At 40.7% G+C, this 19,794-nt stretch overlaps 1 long non-coding RNA gene across 2 annotated transcripts in view; it reads right to left on the reverse strand.

Moving 5' to 3' along the window:
* The window catches only part of LOC111922912 (uncharacterized), a 29,545-nt gene extending 10,036 nt beyond the window's left edge, over positions 1-19,509 (reverse strand). The window contains exons 1-2 of one of the 2 annotated variants that reach the window (XR_015284125.1): positions 19,366-19,509; positions 9,068-9,311 (exon numbers count right to left, since the gene is read on the reverse strand). This is a non-coding gene — a long non-coding RNA (uncharacterized LOC111922912). Of the gene's footprint in view, positions 1-9,067; positions 9,401-9,971; positions 10,182-19,365 lie in introns of those variants that run through there. The other variant, XR_015284124.1, reaches the window with a different exon arrangement.
* Positions 19,510-19,794: the final 285 nt, after the last annotated feature.

Genomic DNA, 19,794 nt, shown 5'->3' on the forward strand with positions numbered 1-19,794 from the left:
CACCTCCGCCCCTCTCCACCTCGCCTCCCCCTCTGGTATTGTCTTGCCTGTCAATTATTGGAAGAAGAGCCTGTTCTTTAAAAGGCTTTTAAATTATTGGAAATTATTTGGAATATATTCTAAAAGCTCTTGAAAGAAAGAACACTACCCCCACATACACACAGAGTAGAAAGTATTTATTTGTATTGTCAACTAAAATGTGGGGGATTAACGTGAGAGTTTATCTGGCTAAGAACATCAAGGATCATCAGCTGTGCTGACCTCGTGCTTGAGCTGTGGGGATATTAAGAGGTAAACCTAGTGCTCCAAACGCCTAACATGACATCACTGTGCCCATTCCATTTGGTACCTTCCCCATGACACTGATAGGACTGCACAGAAAGAGTGAGGGTGTTTGGGACCATGACACTCCAGGGAGCAGTGCTGATGTTAATATATGCACCCCAGCAAGCAAAGCAAGGCAGCTGCACCATTCTGCCAAGTAAGCAACTTTGTTGTTAATGTGGGGTTTGTTTGCTCTGATACATAACAGACACATTCGAGTTCCTTCAAACTATCACGCTGACTGGCATTGAAAGATATTGTATTATAAATTTTACATTATAATAGTGTTTACTGGCAGAATAAATTGCATACCTGTATTGAAGTGATGGAAAAAAGACATCACTCATTATCACATTGAGCAGCATGCTGAATACAGCAGTGAACAGTGATAATCGTGCCAGCTAAAGCAATTTTACCTATGAAAAGTTGTTCAGACGTAAGAGAGACTGCTAATGTCTTACACAAGGCACAGCTATTTCCTATTTGTTTCTGAGAACCTAACTATTCATTGATAACTCACAAATTTCCTAAATGTGATGTACATTAAAGGCATAAAAATTATTTCTCAATTTTCTTCACAGTCTTCTTTTATCTCCCTCATATCTATCTTTCACACCACCAGCTGTTGGTTTTCCATCTTTTAAGTCACATCACACAAATTAGAAAGAAGCATTTGGTTCAAATGTTGCTTTACAATTCACCCCCAGACCCTCTGATCTCTTCTAAAGTGGTTTCTGAGACATTTCTCCAGAGAGACCCATGTATCACCTAAACAATTTCCATTTCCAAATTTAGCCTTCATCTGAGCCAGGGGTACAAGGAGCTGATTCACTTGTCTTCCTTTAAATCTTGCTTTCTCATTGTTAATATCCTTAGATGAGTTTCATCTTCCTACCTCTGCCTACCAGTAGATATTTAGGGTGGTCTTCACTGCCAAATAGGATACCTAATTTTAGGCACCAACATGTAGGACTCTGTAGGTTGGAGGGGTATCTGAGCTCTCAATTCAGTTCATACAGATCTAGTTTGTGGAACCCAGATGCACTTTTTCCAAAGCAGGTAATAGGGATACCTTAGCATATGCTGCCTGGCTCCAGCTGTTTAAGGAAATAGGATTCTCTAAGACCTCTGTCACATTTATCAGCTGCATGCAAAGGTCTTCAACAAAAGAAGATGCATGGAAGACTCTTAAAGCATATTTATGCAAATGAATTAGACACTAGACCTCTGATACCCATTGCAGAAGCCAAGGCAGCTCCGTTACTGCCAGACACCCAAGTGCATATGGGTCCCTCCTCAGAAGCCAGCTGAGATGATCCTCACTGATAACTCTGTTTTGCTATCTGGCTACATCTTGGAAGTTCAGTAAAATTACACAGCACTTCTCCTCCAAAGCTTTTCAGACACAGTTCCCATTGCTAGTTGGACTTCATGTCTCTGAGGATCTTGTCCCCTAAAACTCTGCTATTTTTGCAACCAGATTTACTTAGAAAAGAGCAGGAGAGCAAACACAGCTGCACAAGGTATCTGTGCTTAGCAAACTAAGCTGGGTTCTGTGGGCCCACAGGACTATTTCATAGTGATCTTTCAACTGGATCAGGTGAAGTTGGGCTCAGCCCAGAAAGGAATGCTTGGGTACAAAACCAGATGCAGTATTTCTGTGGAAGCACTGCTGACACAGGGAGCAGAGGCACAGAGCAATGCAGGGAGAGGACGTAGCAGCTGAGACTTCGCTGTGTCCTTCAGGTGGCTGAGTGTAGCACATCCTTGGTAACTTCCTCTGCCAAGGTAAGGATTTTTTGGGTAAAAATCAGGTGATATCAAAAAGGGATGAAAGGGGCTTTCAAGGGTCTTGTTCTACAACTGAACATGCATCTGTAAGCGCCAGCATCTGAGGGGGTGTTGCCATAACTAAATACATGAAAACACAGATCATATGTGTTATTAAAAGTGTAATAAAGAGGGTACTAATCTCCCCAACATTGCAGTTCTTCTTAAAATATGGAGAAAATATTAAATATGTCTCAGACTCTCTATATTCCAGCAGAACAGACCCTGCTATGCATTGGCTAAGATAGCAATGTGCCACCTTTTGAGAAATAAAGTCTTTTTGACATACCAGTTGTCCTGTTTCTTCCAAAATAATAATGAAATGGGAAACAAAAAGAGAATACTATTAAAGAAAAGCAGCACTGTTCTGTGACTTCCTTTTACATGGCCATGTTGGAGAAAGGGAGAGAGTATTTTTAAAGGTTGATGATCATCTCCTTACCCCTGATCAAAGGACACAGTCTTCATTTAAAAGTTTGACTTGCCTGCCATGGGACATGTATTTCACATTTAAAATACTGACATTCAAGCCAGCTTCTGGTTGTAATATCATGTTTCTGCTGACAAACAATATAAAGCACAGCAACTCTGTGTCATTGGGTCTATGTTCAACACAGAAACAGTCCTGCACAGAATCACAAGATAGATTATTTTTAAAATATTATTTAAAATTAAAATAATACCCAAAGGAAATTGTAGGTAAAAAACAAAAGGAGATAGATTGAAAATTGGAAAAATAAAGGTGAGTTGTTAGAGCTGTTTTTTCTCTAATAAAAATTATTATCTCTCTAAAATGTATGTCACCCATGCATTTATCTACATTTCTGTTTGTCCATCATTTACCTGTTTTCCACCTGCCTGAAAGTAACTATCTATTGGAAAATCAAGGTCAATTGTCTTCCTCAGTGAAAGGAGGGGAGAGAAATAAAAAGGAGAGTGGAAAATTATGAAAAATCTTGGTGTAATCTGAATAGCAATGAAGTAAAAGCTACTCCTTGATGTGCCTATGAATCCTGTAAATGAAGTGGCCCTTGAATTAAATTAATTTAAAATCTGGCAAATATTACTCGGCATGTTTGTCAATGTGCTGTATAATTATTAATTTGTTCATTGAGGCAACTATATAAATAAATAGAAAGCAGAATGCCATGATTAAACTAACATTAGAAATCCAGGGTCAAGGAGCCCTGTTATACAGGGATCTAAATAGCTTTCCCAGGTCCTATTTTTACATCTCCATACAGATCTGCAGGTCTGTAACTGCGAATTAATTGGCACACATTTAGATGCCAACAGAGCTTTTGTATTCTCAGTGCACATTTTGTCTTCTCAGAGTGAGATGTTAGTAATGGAGGTTTTAATATTACCCCTAGGGGAGCACCAGAAAATCTTAACAATTTCCTTCACTAGAGTATTTTCATTAGAGCTAAATGCTGTGCAATTTACATTTGAAATCAGGTGTAGGATAAGTATAATGTGACAAGACATGTTGCAATGTTAGGGTTTTTTTGTTCAAATGTTCCTTATTTACTGCAATATACCCTCAAAAGATAAGCATGCAATTAAAATAAATATCTTGATTTTTAACCACTCCTAATTGAACTGTTATTGGGATAATAGGAGCACAAAATAGAATCAGGTTTAAAAGGACCCAAAGCACAAGATTAAAATATTACTCTATTTAAACAAGAATGTTTCAGGCAAAATAGGTTCTGTGGAGCAGAAATGAGTTCACCGTAAGCAAATCAGACCAAACCCTTCCTTTGTAGAATTAATTCAACCTTGTGGTGCTTAAAATGCCAACAATTCTGCATAACACAAAGGGGAAAAAATATAAATCCTACGTTTTTCAGCACCAAAAAAAACCCCAAAACTGAATTGGTATTTTAAAAAATAAAATATATTCATTAATAAGGGCATAATGCAGTAAAGAGCTAGAGAACCAGTTACAAAAGAGGACTGACAAGTAGCTGAAGCTGAATTTCGGTAGTTGGTCTAGTGAAATTCTACTCTGCCAATGCCTGCATCTCAGAGCACCTATATTCCATCACTGACTTTCCTTTTCATAGCAACAAAAGAAGAAACTGCACACCTACAACAGCCTCAATCCAATCAGGGCTTCCTTCATGCCTACCCCTGATATTTAAACAGGACCTACTGTTTAAATATTTCTCCATGAAAAATCCCTAATAGGTTCAGTCAGACCGGGGTTATTACTGAAGGAGGTCCCTAGAGAAGGAAGAGGATTGCAGCACTTGCCTGGAGCCCTCTAAAACTGAGAAAATCAAACTACTGCCAGCAGCAGAGAGGAGGAAGCAACAATCCTTGCAATCTGCTGTTCTGTAAAATGACAGCCAGCCCCAGGTGCAGCAGAAAACCACGTTACGATGAAAGAGGTCTAAGCCCAAAGGGCCAGACCCAGAAGGCTGGGATGGTTACAGGACTGTCATAACATATCCCGCATGCAACAGAGCCCCCTTGGGCTGAGAAAAAGCACAGGAGGGAGGAAATTGTCTCATTGCCACTTCCTTGCAAAGCCAGGCAAAAAAAATACCAAATTATTTTGGAGGTCAAAATATCCATCCCACCATACCGGTACAAGTTAGGCAATGGCTACTCTTGTCTGCAAGGCATCAGTGAAGAGAGGGGTTTAAATGATTTGTCACCCTTCATGTTGCCTCCCTCCTGCCTCTGCATACAAAGGGAGTCTAGAGCCAATTGTCACCTGAAGGGAGAGGAATCAAGCAGAGGCTCACACCTTGTCTGGACAGGACCAGGCTTTCAAAGCTTGGTCAGTGCACAAAGGTGAGCAACCACAGCAGTCTCTCATACGCTCACACTAAAACTCATGAAAACTCAGGACCCAGATCTTCTGGTATTACTGCAACTTTGCAGTGTTCTGCTGTTAAGGGTTCTGGGAGTTTTCACAAGAAAACTTAATAAATACAAGACAAATTGAAATATTATGAACATTCAAGGTTCTTCCATCCTTGAGGATTAGTGAAGCTTAAAAGTCTTCTAAAGAATTTGCCTAATATAATTATTTCTTAGAGCAGCGATGAATGGTTATGATGGTTTTGTAACCAAACAGATTACTATGAAGTTTTCACTGCCATCTGAATGGCCATGAAACCTTTGCAAAGCGAGAACTAGGCAAACATTTCATATGATCTTGTCCTTTCACAGCAAATGGTGGGCAAGGACCAAAGAGCCTGGTGAGGTGCCAGGTCACCAATTGACACCATGCAGTGGTGAGCAGGACAAGGTGAACAGAGAGAGGAAAAGCTGACCTTGAAAAGCCTGCAAATATTAAACAGCAAGAAGGAGAGGAAGGAAAAAAGAGGAAGACTAAGAACAAAAATGTTCCACTTCAAAGAGAAGAGATGAGAAAAGAACAACTCGGGGAGTCCTAGACTTCGTAAAAGCCTCAAGCTGTTAGGCATCTTGCCTCTGTAATATATAAACAAAACAAAATAAAACAAACCAAAACAAAGCATAACCCAAAGAAATTATAAGATGCTTTTCTGGATGAGGAACACAAAGAAATTATATTTAAAATAATTTTAAATGGTAGAGTTAAGGTATAAAATAATCAATATAATATGAATTCTTTTATAACATATAATAAATATGTATGTTAATATATATTGTTATAAATGTAATATATATATTGTTATAAATATAATAATATTTATAACAAATCTTTTGAGATTTGTTAGAAAAGCAGTTGCATGTTAAATTGCACTAATATTCTGGAGAAATAATTCTAACTCTGCTTTCCACACAGCTCTGCCCACACCTTAGCCACATGTCCGTCATAATGCCACATATTTTTCAGAAGGTTGTTGAGAATGTTAACTATGAAATGCAAGGAAAAGTACATTCAAGTTTTCAAATCATTTGGAAGAACAGAAAGCATAGAGAGAGGTTTCTTCCTCAGGGAGGAAAATGAGGTAGGAGGGAAATAACCACGAAGAATTTTAGAAGGCTACAATGTAAATTTCCCTTCTTAGCTACTTTATGGTCAAAGGCAAGAATGCACTGAAAAGCTTATTCTGGCCTATTCTAGACCTTTGTTTCTAGGCTGTGTATGCAGAAAAATCTATGCTAGGTCATGGAAGTCACAGGCCACATTAGATGTGTTTGAAGAGGAACAGAGCACAGGAGAAGCACCCACACAGCTGCACCCATTTCAATTTGCACATGATTGCTAAGGCTACTGCTTGCTACTGCCAAGTTGCTGGGTCCTGATTTTGTGACAATAACGATGCCTCTCCCCTGTTTTGCTCCACCCATGGAAAAGAAGAAGTCTTTGTATCCATTGTCTCACCATTAGACAGTCACACAGTCTAGCTTAAACCACCAGACCTCTGAGTAGGGAGAAATGCTGGATCAAGGAAGAACAAGCACCAGGTGCAAGTATTGGAGGCTGTTGCATCAACTTCTGTTTCACAGTTTCTTCTACTTTTGCCTAAGTTCAAAGATATACCAGTTAGTCTAGCTAAGAAATTAAGCTTAATTCCAGAGATGTATTGTTCTCGGAAGGTGCACCCAAAAATTTCTGTGCAGTTTTTCTTTCTTTCTTTCAAGCTTATTTTCTTTAATTTCATAAATCTGACACATATGCACTGAATTTATTTCTTCTTTCTTTAAAATTACTTGGAGTTTTCTCACTGTCTTCAGTGAGAAGAAGATAGGATCATGGGTGCCTAACCAAATAGGATTTCTAGTTGAGAGCTGATTAATTATTTAAGCTATTCTAGATATAATTCTTATTCTGAGGGACTTAATATGGCCCATTTAATTAAACATCAGTGATTCCTTCATGCATAAATTCTCTTATGTGTGTAACAAGAACACACAGTTGAGGATAAATTATTCTTCACAGTTATCTGAAATGTGGACCCATTAGTAAATAGTACAGGATTTAAGAAAAATATTCTTGAGGATATAATCTCCCTTTTGGAAAGAAATTTCTTGTATTATAGGCAGGCTTAATGAGATTTCAAATTTTTTTATACTGGAAATCAACTTATTTTTGCCTTGTCCATAATATGGTTTGTCAATAATATCTACCCAATCTCAGCCTCATAAGATGACCAAAATCCATTAGTTGGGAATTCTGACTCACAGAACAAAGGAGGCACAGGATGGAAGTGGAGTAAACACAGGGCTGAAATACATAAGAAATTAAAACAGACTTTGAGAAGACAGGAGGAAAAAGTTAGCTGAAATTGTGCAGACACTATTATAAATTCACCCTGCCAATTTTTCTCTCCTCTTCCAGTGCTGATAGTCCACGAAGAAAATAGCATTATAGGTCCAGAATATTTTGAATTTTTTCTATATTTATGGATTAAAATCAAAGTTTATCACTAAGTCTAATTCTAAACATAGTCCCTACTCTAAGTATGTATGTACTCTTATTTTTTATCTTTTAATTTCTTTTTCAAAAAGTTTAATGAAAAGGAATGGAACAGAACATTTTCCAAAACAGAGTATTCTATTACCTGGAGTTATCCAAATCTTTGGTTTTTGAAGACAAACAGGTTTTTTTCATTTCAGAATAAACAGCAGAAAAGCATAGACACTTCATTTTTTTTTTGAAAGAGGAGTTGTATTTTTTCAGCTGAAAATGAAACTTTGATCCAGTAAATACAGAAAATCTAAGAAATAAAGATTAAGTTCAAATAATTCTTTTCTTTCAAAAAAATACAGCTCTCATTCCAATCTGTCCACCAGCTCCATCATTAAACAGCATGACCTCAACTTTGCAGTCTGCTGAAACCTCATCATAGAAAAATATTTAATTCATAAAGAGAAGGAATGACAAAACCTTGTTCAAAATATTTTTCAATAATATTCTATGAATCTTATTCTGAATTTTCTAGAATACTGGATCATGGACATGGGCAAAGTGTCTTAGACCTTCTTCCTGTAGATTAATAATAGAAATATTTCAATGCCACAAAGTAAACCATCTTAAGTCTCATTTTTAAAGGCAGAAACATGCAAATGACAAACACTGTCATATCATGGAAGCTCAGTGCACACTGTGGTCTTCTCCCCCAATAAGGTTCTCAGTATTAGTATTAGTATTAGTATTAGTATTATATTAGTATTAGTATTATGCTGTTCCACATTGTTCTGATCTATTATTCCATTCATTATTACACTTACCATATAGCTCTGTATGTAATTGACTTTTTTCTGTGTTAGTATCTCGTTCAAATGGAAGGGGTCTTTTCTCCTTTAAAGGGTGAGGGGGATATTTTGCTTGTGATTAAGGCTCTGATCTTTAGTCTGGCTTTAGCCATTTCTCACGGGCACAAAACTTGCAGGCACATTTTGCAATGTAATTATTTGAGTCTGCAATCTAGTTACTTAGATGTCTGAGTCCCTGATTGCATCCATAAGTCAGGGACTTGGACATTTAAGTGATCTAAATTGCACCTACAACAATTTGCACCTAAAATGTCAAAAAAGGATATAGCATAGAGGATGTTCATAGAGAGTTCAAAGATGGGTGATGAGAATAATTAGGGATGTGGAAAATCTCAGAAATGAAACAAAATGGAACAGAATTGGACTGTTTACCTAAGAGATGTGATGAAATGAATAAAAGAGGAAATGATCGAATGCAAAGGATAAGGAGTGTGATAGAAAAGATACATGTGGCACTTTTACCCCTCCTCTTTTATCATAATGCAAGTACAGATATTCCAAAAAATTTAAGCATAGAAGATTGAAAATTCATACAAAAAGAGACACGCTTTCACATAATTAACATGTGAAAAACAAACTACATGACACAGTGAATCCAACAGGACTCTGCAGAGGATGAGGCACCTCTTTGAACTGAGAAATGCTCAAAACATTTAAAAGGCAGAAATTTCAGAGAAAAACTCCTTACCTTCCTTCTTGAAAGCTTCCATTTTTGTTTGTTTGGGCTTTTCAGTTTTCTGTGTTTTGTTTTCTTTCCTTTTTTAATAATGACAGGGTGGAAGGAGTCTTTCTTCAAGAGCCAGATAATTTAGACATATCTGACACAGGTTTCCTTGTACCTTGCCTCTAAGGTATTTAGGGCTGCCTCTGGTTTGTGACAGGTCACTGGGAGATGAGACTAGATGAGATCCTTGTCTGTTCAGCCACACCTCCTGGGAGGACACACAAAACCAGGAGCCCTTTCAGAAACTGACATAGTAGGACTCGAGAGCTGTAGACTGGAACCTTCCATCTTTTCTTCCTGGGTAATAGGAAACGTGCCTGAGAAGTTCATATATTTCATAACAGATTAGGGAATGTCATTATATATTTAAAGAACTAGAAAGTGACTAGGGACTTATTTTTACAAGAAAATCTGCACCTGAGACAGATTATTGGAAGAGACATTAAACAGAGTTGGCTAAAAACATGCCCCGTATTCCACAACAAAGGGGAAAGTTATTACACTATTCTCGGTAATACAAAAATAAATTATTTTTTTTTTAACAAAGAAAAATATGCAAGACATACACACACTGCCTCTCAGTATTGGCTAATAATTTTGTAATCAAAAGAAAAATACAAGGAAGAATTTAAGAAAACTTGTAGAGAAAGAGAGGTGGCTAGGACACGGAGCAGTACACAAAATAATACATTAGGTACAAAATAACATATTAGGTTCACCAGTGTCTGAACCAGTAACCACACTCAGCTAGATTCAGCTTTTACAAGAAAACAGTTAACAAACCAGTGTGTTTTCATGCCAAAAACTGTTTTGCTAAAAAAACACTGATCTGTTCTAGGAGTTCCTCTGCCTCAAAGCCTGATCTCACCTAAGCTGGTCTGTCCTTCCATACAGTTGAATTTGATGGTACAGCTGTTGTAGGTCTTCAGCAGAGCAGAAAGAGAAACACACATCAAAAACAGATATAACTTGGGAGTTTAGACATTTCCTGAGCTGTAGATGTGGGTTGAAATCTCATATAGAAATCAGGGAGAATGTAGATTTGGAAAATGGTCTTTCACAGTCTTAGAGGAGGTCCCTAGAGAGCCATAAAGAGAAATGATTTATTGAGGGTCTTTTCAGCCACCATCTCTGGAGGTGCTTAAAAGACATATAGATGTGGCACTAAGGGATATACCAGAGAGGTGGTGCTTTGGGGCATGGCTAAGTGGTGGGCCTGTCAGTGTTAGCTTTGGAGTTGGACTCAATGATACTGAAGTTTTTATCCAATCTAAATGGTTCTATGATCCTATGAGATGGTTCCAGGCTTGACCACCATTAAACACAGGACCTAAAGCCAGGCTGCTTTCTTGACCACCTTGGTCTACCTGGTTTTCCAGTCAATCTGGCAGTTTTCAGAAATGCTTCTTGTTCATTCCTAGTATCATCCCTTGTATCACAGACAGGCTCTGGAGGTTTGAATCCGTTTTATAAAATGTAGGGAACTCCAATGTACTAAAAATGCCTTGCCTGGGTAAAAATTATATTCCATGTGTTGGTGCAAGTAACAAAAAAAACTCACATATGGATATTTAGAAGATGTAATGCAGGTGGGTAAAGGACTAATTCCAGTTCCCAGCTAAATACAGAATCCTTCTATAGCCATACATGACGCTGGAACAGGATCCAACAGGGCAATATAAGGTTTAAGAGGTTATGATAAGAGAAGACCAAGATGTTCCTTTGGCTGAAAAAGTAAGGGAAATAACTACAGAATAGGAAATAAATAAGCCAAGTGGAATTAGAGGAGGGATTCAAAGAGTTGAACTATACGATCAGAGCAGTAAAGTAAGTGATTTTGGCAGGTCCAGGGTCAAGGAACAAGAGAGGGAAGAAAGAAAGCAGATTAAAAGTCATTGCAGTGTTCAATTGCAGCTGAGACAATGGTGGCATGAATACACACTTTTGATCCTGGAATGAAGAGTTTAGACAGTATCAGAGATTTTGGCAACTCTTTGGATTTCATAGACAAGGAGACTTAATATGCAATATTTACTTCTTCTGATTTCTTCCCCTTTGTGTGAACAAATAAGTGTCAGATTGTTTGGTCAGCTTAAACCCCTTTGAAACTGAAGGGGCTAATTGACAACTTTCATTTAAAGGCAAGTATAAGAATCCAGAATGGTCCTTTTGTCCACTGAGTTGTTGAATCAATAGCCACACACTGACAATATGTGCGACAGTCCAAACAAAGGGGTGCTTCCAAGGCTGAGGAATTTGTTCTGATTCTGGGGAGATTTGAAAGTCTGTGAGACAAAAAAGAAAGCACAGTTGTTACAGCAACCTTCAAGGAGACACTAGACACAGCCTAGATATGCAAATCTCTGAAAAACTTGGAGAGAAACCATTCTCAGCTGATTGATGGTTAAAGGGCACTTGGATCTGAAAGCAATGAATGTGTCTAAAACTGTATAAGAGAATGTTAGCTATCCTAGGTCAGAACTGTGCCAGGGACCACATTCTAAATTTAACAGCACAATCAAGCTCCAGTGTCAGGAATGCTCCCAGTGCTATCCCAAGCCACTAGAGCAGATGTACCCACCCTGACTCTGACTCTGGGGTTGCTGAGTAGAGATAGGCCAGGCTGCAGCTTCAGGCTGAATTTGGGGGAGGCAGAGGGAGAGAGGTAGTTTACCTCCTGATATTTTGCTGTGATGGTACCCATCTCTCCTCATACTCTCCCATGTTGTACACAAACACAGGCTGTTTCCCAGAGAAAAACAGGGCAAAGTAAAGAGTACTATGTAACATTCTGGATGCTATGAATGCTTGTTACATTACAGGATGCTTGAGCAGTATTAGAGAGAAGCACTCAGCTGAGCAACGATGTATTAAGAAGATTTCAACATTCATAAGTTTTCCAAGCCCTACCACTGGGCTAAATTCTGTTGAAAACCAGTGGTCACCTTCCTCATTTGATCAGACTTCAACTATTGCAGCTACAAGAAAATACATGGCCACCTGTGTTTTCCCATCTGGGCCCCAATAAAGGGAAAGAGATCATTTTTCTCTTCTCTGCCCTCTGTATGTTCCTTCTGCCTTCTCTTTACTATTCTACCTTTTCTATGAATCCACAGACCACTTCTGCTCTTCAAGCATTTGGGTTTTTCCTTATTAAGTATTTTTGGAAAATATTACCTCCTGTTCTCTCTTCTATTCTTTCATGTTTATTCCTAATTAATGGTCAATGGCCAACACCAGGTAAATACAATGTAGACATGTAAAGAAAAGCTCATAATCTATAGCCCTTATAGAAAAATTTCTTCAAATTACAAATTACCTCATCCTAATGAGGTAGCAGCTGATAATGGCCAGATGAACCACATACAGGATAGGATCTAGGATAGGAAGTTCTTTTCTGTCTTTTTTACTGTGGGAAAGTTTTGAAAAATAGGGCTGTCTTTTTCCTTGTTAAGGAGTGAGCAGCCCAGACAGTTTCTCACTGAAAATGTCTCAGAGAGGAAGGAACTTAAGCCAAGTCTCTGTTATGCTAAGGAAGAAAGTATTGAAAATTTCAAATGTGTCAAAACCACAATTTATTGTTTCATCACATTCAAAACAGAAACAGGCAACTCAAAAATTTCCACCTTTCAAAATAAAGCAAAACCACACAACATGATTCAACTCCAGGCAGATCAAGTCCTTCCTCAAGAATTATGTTGGAGAGAGGACAAGAAAAATATTAGTGATATGGGGCCTTCACACCTTCTTTTTATATAAAAAAAAAATAGGCTTCTCCAACTGATTTGACTTTTTGCTTTCATTTTCATTCCTCTCTTTGAATATTCTCAGAAAAAAAAATAAGGAAGAAGCTGGTTCGTAGTATGAATTATGTTTTTACTCACATCACTGGACGTGTGTCTACATGGAGCTGGCAGTTTAGGTAGTCACACAGGAATTACATTCATCCTATCCTCCACCTCCCACTCACTTACAGAGATTTTTGAATGTGCCTACTAAATGTAAGGTCCCAGTAGCTAACTGTGTTTCTGTTGAAGTTAGGGGTTGTTCACAGGATCATTGGGACGATACAGAGAGGTTGAAAACCTACTCTGAGCTCTTGAGAGACTGTTGTCTGAGAGGGTTAAATACAAATACCATTCATTTATCAAGAAAGATTGCCTATTCAATTACCTATTAGCTAAAGTCAATCACTTATTCAATTATACTGTATCTTAAATGGGGGTATTTCTAAAAATGGAGTCAGACAAGTACAAGCAATGGCTGCAGGAAGTTGTTCCTCCATAAGGAAACTGAGTAGCAAATTAGAAGGTCAGACAGACCTTTCTTTGGGGGTCGGCCCCCTTTCTGTTGAGCTACATTAATTTTTCCCTATTTAAGTTTCTCAACTGTTTAATGTGAACATTAACAACTGTAAATCTGTGCTGCTTTCAGTGAGGGTGTGAAATAATGCAAGGGATGTTAAAGAAGAGTTTATGTTGCAAAAATATTTCTGTTATGGAGTTAATTTCATATCATTTTATTCTTCTCAAACTTATAATTTTCTACTGCTCATACATTTTTATGGCCAGAAGTGATTGTTAGCATCATCTAGTCTGACATGCAGCATAGCAAGGGCCAGAGAAGTTCATTCAGTAATTCTTGCATTGATCCCAACAATTTACATTTGGATTAGAGTATATCTTCTATAAAGACAACCAGTCCTCATTTAAAAACTTAAAAGCAATGAAAAAAAATTCTGCTACACCTCCTGGCAATCTGTCTGAATAGTTAATTAAATGTTAAAAATCCACAGTTTATTTCCAATGTGAATTTCATTTTGTGTTAACCTTAGTTACTGGGTATCTTTGCCACAGTGAAGAAGTCTCCAGTCATCCTCACATTTCCCAGTGCCAAGGAGTTAAGAGCCTGGCAGTTGAGAATTTCTTATTAAATAGGTTTTTTGCTCAAAGGTGTTGATCCACTAGAGAATTAGATATGATTCATGGCCAAGTACCAACCCTGCAGTACCCCATCCTGACAGCTGACCCCTGCCATTCTCCATAATGGAAAGTACACCCAGTGGGGGCACTCAGCAGAAAGGATGGCAGCTAAAGTCCATAAATTGGGCTCATCCCTTGGAATTGCACCTGCAATCTGAGCATCCCACAGAAAAGCCCTAACCAGCTCTCCTGGCTGCCCCGGAGAGGCCATTTATGACTATTAGCTCCTGACAAATAGATGCAACCACAGCATTAACAGGTGCTAACCCCAAGGATAAACACCAAGGGGCATGGTAAATGTGATCAGAGCAGACCAGATAATGAATTTGGGCATTAGAAGGCCATGGCACAGACCCAGTGTCCTGCTTGAAGAAAAGGCTCAGAGGAAAGCGCAGACTTGCAGCCACATTTATTATTTACAGATGAAAAATAATTGAATACTTACAAGCCAAACACTCAGAAAACCAAGTTTCACTCATTCCATCTTCATATCCTTCTTAATATAAGGGTATTTCATCTGCAAAATTATTTTAGATGTTTGCAAAGTGACCCTAATGTAGTCAGCACTGCTCATCCTTCCTCCCCACCAGTCTGCTGCGGAGCCTGCTGTCATGCCATTAACATTCCTCCAAAGTCACAGAAATGCTGGGATGTACCTGATGCATTCAGAAACCCAGCAGGTTCCTTCTGCAGGTACTGTGTGTCCAGGCAATGCCAGGAAGAAGTCATAAACTTAACACAGTAGTAAGCTATGTAATTTTTAGATAACAGCTACTTACATAAGTACAGAAATTGCTACATTTTATATGAACACATTGCTCACATTCCAATTATGGACCAAGACCCAGTGCATGCAATTAGTATTTAGGAGGAATACATTATATTTTTTTCCCAGCATGCCACTCTGTGATCTGAAAATGCTGGTCGGTTCCTAAGTTAGTTTGCATGTGTCCGTGCAATTTCCTCTCAGTCCCAGATGCTTCTGGAGCACCTAAATAATGTCATGAGGGCCTAATAATTGTGTCCAGGGAGATCCCCATACAATTTTCATCTTTTATTATATGTTTACCTTATGTAGACGTCAGTATCATTTGGAAAATTGCATCTAGAAAACATGGGGAGACTGAAGCGTAAAAACACACTCTTGTCCCTCATGGCAGCCCCAGGTGTGAGGTATTATCCTTTAATGCCGTGGAAAGGCTCCAGCTACCTGACACGAGGACAGGGCGCAGCGACGCTGACTGAGTAATTTCCCTCTTAAGCTTTGTTTGCAACACTGAGGCGTTTGCGTTGCAAACGGCGACATTTTAGTATTAAAAATGAGTATCGACGGACGGTGAGGGGAAGGCGAGGCCATGCGGTTTTGCCTCGCTCGGCTGCCCGGGGTTCGGGCTGAGGCTCAGGGAGAAACACCGCCGGCTCCCAGCATCGCTCGCCCTGCAAAGCCACCGTGGCTTCCCCTGCCCGAGGGCCGACCGACCTGGGGGATGCACAACGCCCGGATACAGTGGGGTGGCTGCGAGCGGCACGGGGCGGGGGGGTTCAGCCCTGCCCTTGCCAAAACGCCGGGGAGCGGGGGCAGCGCCGGGACCGGAGCCGGCGGCGGGGCAGCGGCAGCACGGCCGGGAACGGCCGCCGGGGGGCAGCGCGAGATCGCCCAAGCGCCGCCGCCGTCCCTGCCGCCGCCTCGGCTGGGCCCGCACCGCCCGGCTCCGCACTGCAGGGCCCGGCTCCTGCCCGCACCGCCCGGCTCCGCACTGCAGGGCCCGGTTCCTGCCCGCACCGCCCGGCTCCGCACTGCAGGGCCCGGCTCCTGCCCGCACCGCCCGGCCCCACACTGCAGGGCCCGGTTCCTGCCCGCACCGCCCGGCTCCTGCCCGCACCGCCCGGCTCCGCACTGCAGGGCCCGGCTCCGCACTGCAGGGCCCGGCTCCTGCCCGCGCCCGTCCCCGGGCAGGCAGCCTGCGACAGAATGAGAGGGACAGTCTTAAACTGCGCCTGGGGAAGGTTAGGTTGGACATTAGGAAGAACTTCTTCACAGAAAAGACTGAGTAGATACTGGAACAGGCTTCCCAGGGATGTGGTGGAGTCACCGTCCCTGGAGGTGTTTAGGGAAATACTGGACGTGGCACTCAGTGCTGTGGTCCAGTTGACAGGGTGGTGTTCGGTCACAGGTTGGATTCAGTGATCTTGGAGCTCTTTTCCAACCTAATTGATTCCCTAATCTGCTCCCGCGGGGCAAGGCCCAGCAGCAAGCGGCCCCGGCGCCCTCTCCCTCAGCCGCCGGCCCGGCCCGAAGCCCGCGTTCCCAAGCAAGAGGCCGCACGGGGTATTTATTTAAGGAGATTTCACCCAGGAGCTGCTGATCAAAGCTAATGCAAAATAAATGTCTCCCTTTAATAGCCTGATTCCTCGAAGCCCTTGACACTGGAAATTGGGATTTCCCCGTGCCATTAGCACTTAGCAGTAGGCGCTCCAGCCCAGCCAAGAACAAGGGATTAAGAGGCATTTGTCTCAACTAATTTCTCTCTCTATACCAAGTCTATAGAGACTGGTGTTACTCTGCTGGAATTGTGCAACACGGCTAATTGGCTACAAATTTAACAGTGGCAGGGCTCCCACCGCAAGGCTGCCGTGTATTCATTACCGCCGTTCTCCCTCAAACGCGCCGGCACCTGGGCTGCCCCTGCCCTGGGAAATGACCGCCTTGGCATGGGCCGGCTCCTGGCTCTGGGGAAGGTGAGACTTCTGTCTTGCCTCCCCGGGGAGCTAGGCTGCCTTGTGGAAAACACAGCCAAACAATTAAAATCGTCATTATCCTAGAAAAGGGATAGATGTAGTGCAGGGTCAGCAAAATTTTATTTTTGTGAACTATCATTCAGGGTGGATGTTGACTTTTTTGCACAGATATTATACCACTAGTCACCTCCCTTCCAAAAACGGGGGACAAAAACCTGTCATATTTGGCTGTGATTATTTGAAATTCCTTCCTCCAGGCTGTTTTGCACCTTGACTCCACTGTTTGCTTCTTTATTGCTTGACCACAAGCTAAAGCAAAAGGTAGTTGAGTTTATATTATGTATGCATCTGACCAAGGGGTCATTAAGGGTACACAGATTTTTGTTTTATTTGTATGTCAGTCAAAAAGGGTTCCTAGAATAGTCTGGAACTAAGAAAGAAATTCTAGGAAAGCCCACAGCCTACATCACTGCTGCTGGAGAATGATTCCATGACAACCAGGACTTTATTTGTCTACCCCAAACTCCACCCCCTTACCCACAGTAGCACCAGACTTGCTTGTCTTAGGAGGGGAGGCAAAATTCTCTCAGCAGGACTATTTAGTTGGCCAAAATGAACTTCTCCACTCCCAGAGGTGCTGATTGAAATCTGAATGGCCATATGAGTCAGTCAGGACCTCAATAACCTAGTCTTTCAGAGCTAACTTCATGAGATGAACCACTGCATCACTGTTGCCTTGAACAGAAAGGTCATCCTGAAGTTTTGATTTATCCACCTCAGCTGCCCAGGAGCCCAGGGAACTGGCAAATACAAAAACCAGTAAAACAGTAGTTTCCCAACACCAGTTCAGATAATGTTTTAAGACTCTAGATTCACAAACCAGTTTGTGTTTCTGCCTGAGTAATTTTACTTCTCATCATTCAAGTTCAAGGGTGAAACTCAAGGTCTGTGGTTTGTCTGTTGAGTTCAGTGTCTTATAATACCTATTCCATATGGTTATGAAACTCCAGCCTCATCCAGCCAGGCCGAACTGTCAGGACACTATTGCAAAAGTAGCTGTTTAAAAAACACTGCAACACTGTTGAATCTTGGCATGTGCTGCTGTGCACAGTTAGCCTATGCTGATAAAAGCCCATGAAAATTCACAGAATGAAAGTCCATCTTTAGTGAGATGGATGGGAAACACCCAGAACTTCAGCAGAAACAGAGTTTTACTGAAGAAAGACAGATTTCCAGCCACTCATTGAGTTGATCCAAACAGACACAGGAACCAAAGCCAGGCTGGCAACGTTTGCCCCCCCTCTTCCTTATGTACACCCCAATGAGAAGTTAACAAGTGGTGTCTGTTGATGTGGAACATACTATTATCCTGCAACACAAAGATAGCATCAATTTTAATCCCAGTCTACAAGGTAACAATAAACTGCTGGCTAAGAATCAAACTAATAATATCAGTCCGTGCACACACAGAAACAATTCTATTAAAAATCTAACATCCTAGGTGTTGTTAATCAAACTGTTCAAGGTAGGCCTCTCTCATGGACTTAACCAAAGTGTTTCCTGAGATGTGCATAGAGAATACCACAATTCAGAAAGAACACCTTCATTATGAGGTAACAATGGGATGCAGAAGAAGGCATAAAATACGATGATGATTCAAGATGTTCCACTTGTGTACAAGATGTAACTAAAATATCATCATGGCTTGCCAGGAGCAGAGGTTGTCTGCTGAGGCAGTAAGTACCCCTGATAACTTCATCCAGTAGCCAGAGGCCAAGCTGCCTAGCCCCCTCTCATTAAGGGAGAAGTGCTCCATTCAATGAGGCATTTCAACAGTGGTCTACCTTTGAACGTGCAAATACCCCCATTAAATCTGGTGGATCAGGGCCAAAACTAATTAATTTAGTGATGCTTTGCATCAAAATCTCACTTGCAATACATAGCACTCACAATCAGAAAGGCAGGGGATTAATTAAACTATTTAGAAAGCTGAGCAGGTTAGGACTGGGTTAGGAATAAAGAGCACAATGATATCCTTAGTGGAAGCCAGAAAAGCAAATGATCGCTGTGAAACTGATAGGAATTTCCTGAGGATTTATTTCTGTTTAGTTTTTTTTTTTGTGAGATAAATGAAATGGGTCTGGCAAGGCAACCAATTTTGGGTCCAAGAGGCCATGCACTTTTATTTAGATTCCTTCTTTCACCCTGCCCCTACCAACCGGGCTCAACCCAAACTGTATCCTGATCAGCAGCTTCACAGTATTGCCATGGAAAGCTCTTATCACTTGGGATTTACGAAAAAAAATAAAAAAATAAAAAAAAGAAGAAAATAAAAAAGCAAACCATTGTAGATTTTGTGGATTGTCAGACATGTCTTAAATGTGAACTGAGAGGCATTCATGGCTTCACTGTACCTAGCTTAGTAAGGAGGCTGGACAAAAAGACATAGGTTTGACAAGATGTTGTACTGCAGTGGAAAAAACAGATTCTGATGGATTACACACACTAACAAAACAAGAAAAAAAATAGTCAAATACTTACTAGAACAATATTTGAGAAAGTAGAACAGAAAGTAGAACAGCCTGCAACACTGCAGGCTCTCTGGCTGAGACTAATTCTCTAAGGCCTCTTGCAGTCTTATCAGTAGCTCCACCGTGACATCCTCTCTGTCAATTGAAGGGTGCTGCTTTGCACCTGCTGAGGATTTTGCCATTAAACTCACCCAGCCTGTGTCAGGTGACCTCTCACAACCTTTCTGCAACACTGCAAAATCTTTAATGGTTTGGCGCTGCCCAAAACCATTCCATTTTGTTAGAGGAAAGTAAACAGTATTTCACCTGCCTGGGAGGACCCTTCACTTTGAGCTGATTAAGGAGGAAACACTGTCACAACCTCAGTTCTTCTAATGTGACCGTCAGTAATGAATGGCTGAGGTGACTGATCTTTTCATTATATGGCTGGTCTATTTCC

Source organism: Cyanistes caeruleus, chromosome 3, assembly GCF_971803275.1.
Source record: "Cyanistes caeruleus chromosome 3, bCyaCae1.hap1.1, whole genome shotgun sequence".
NCBI lineage: Eukaryota > Metazoa > Chordata > Aves > Passeriformes > Paridae > Cyanistes > Cyanistes caeruleus.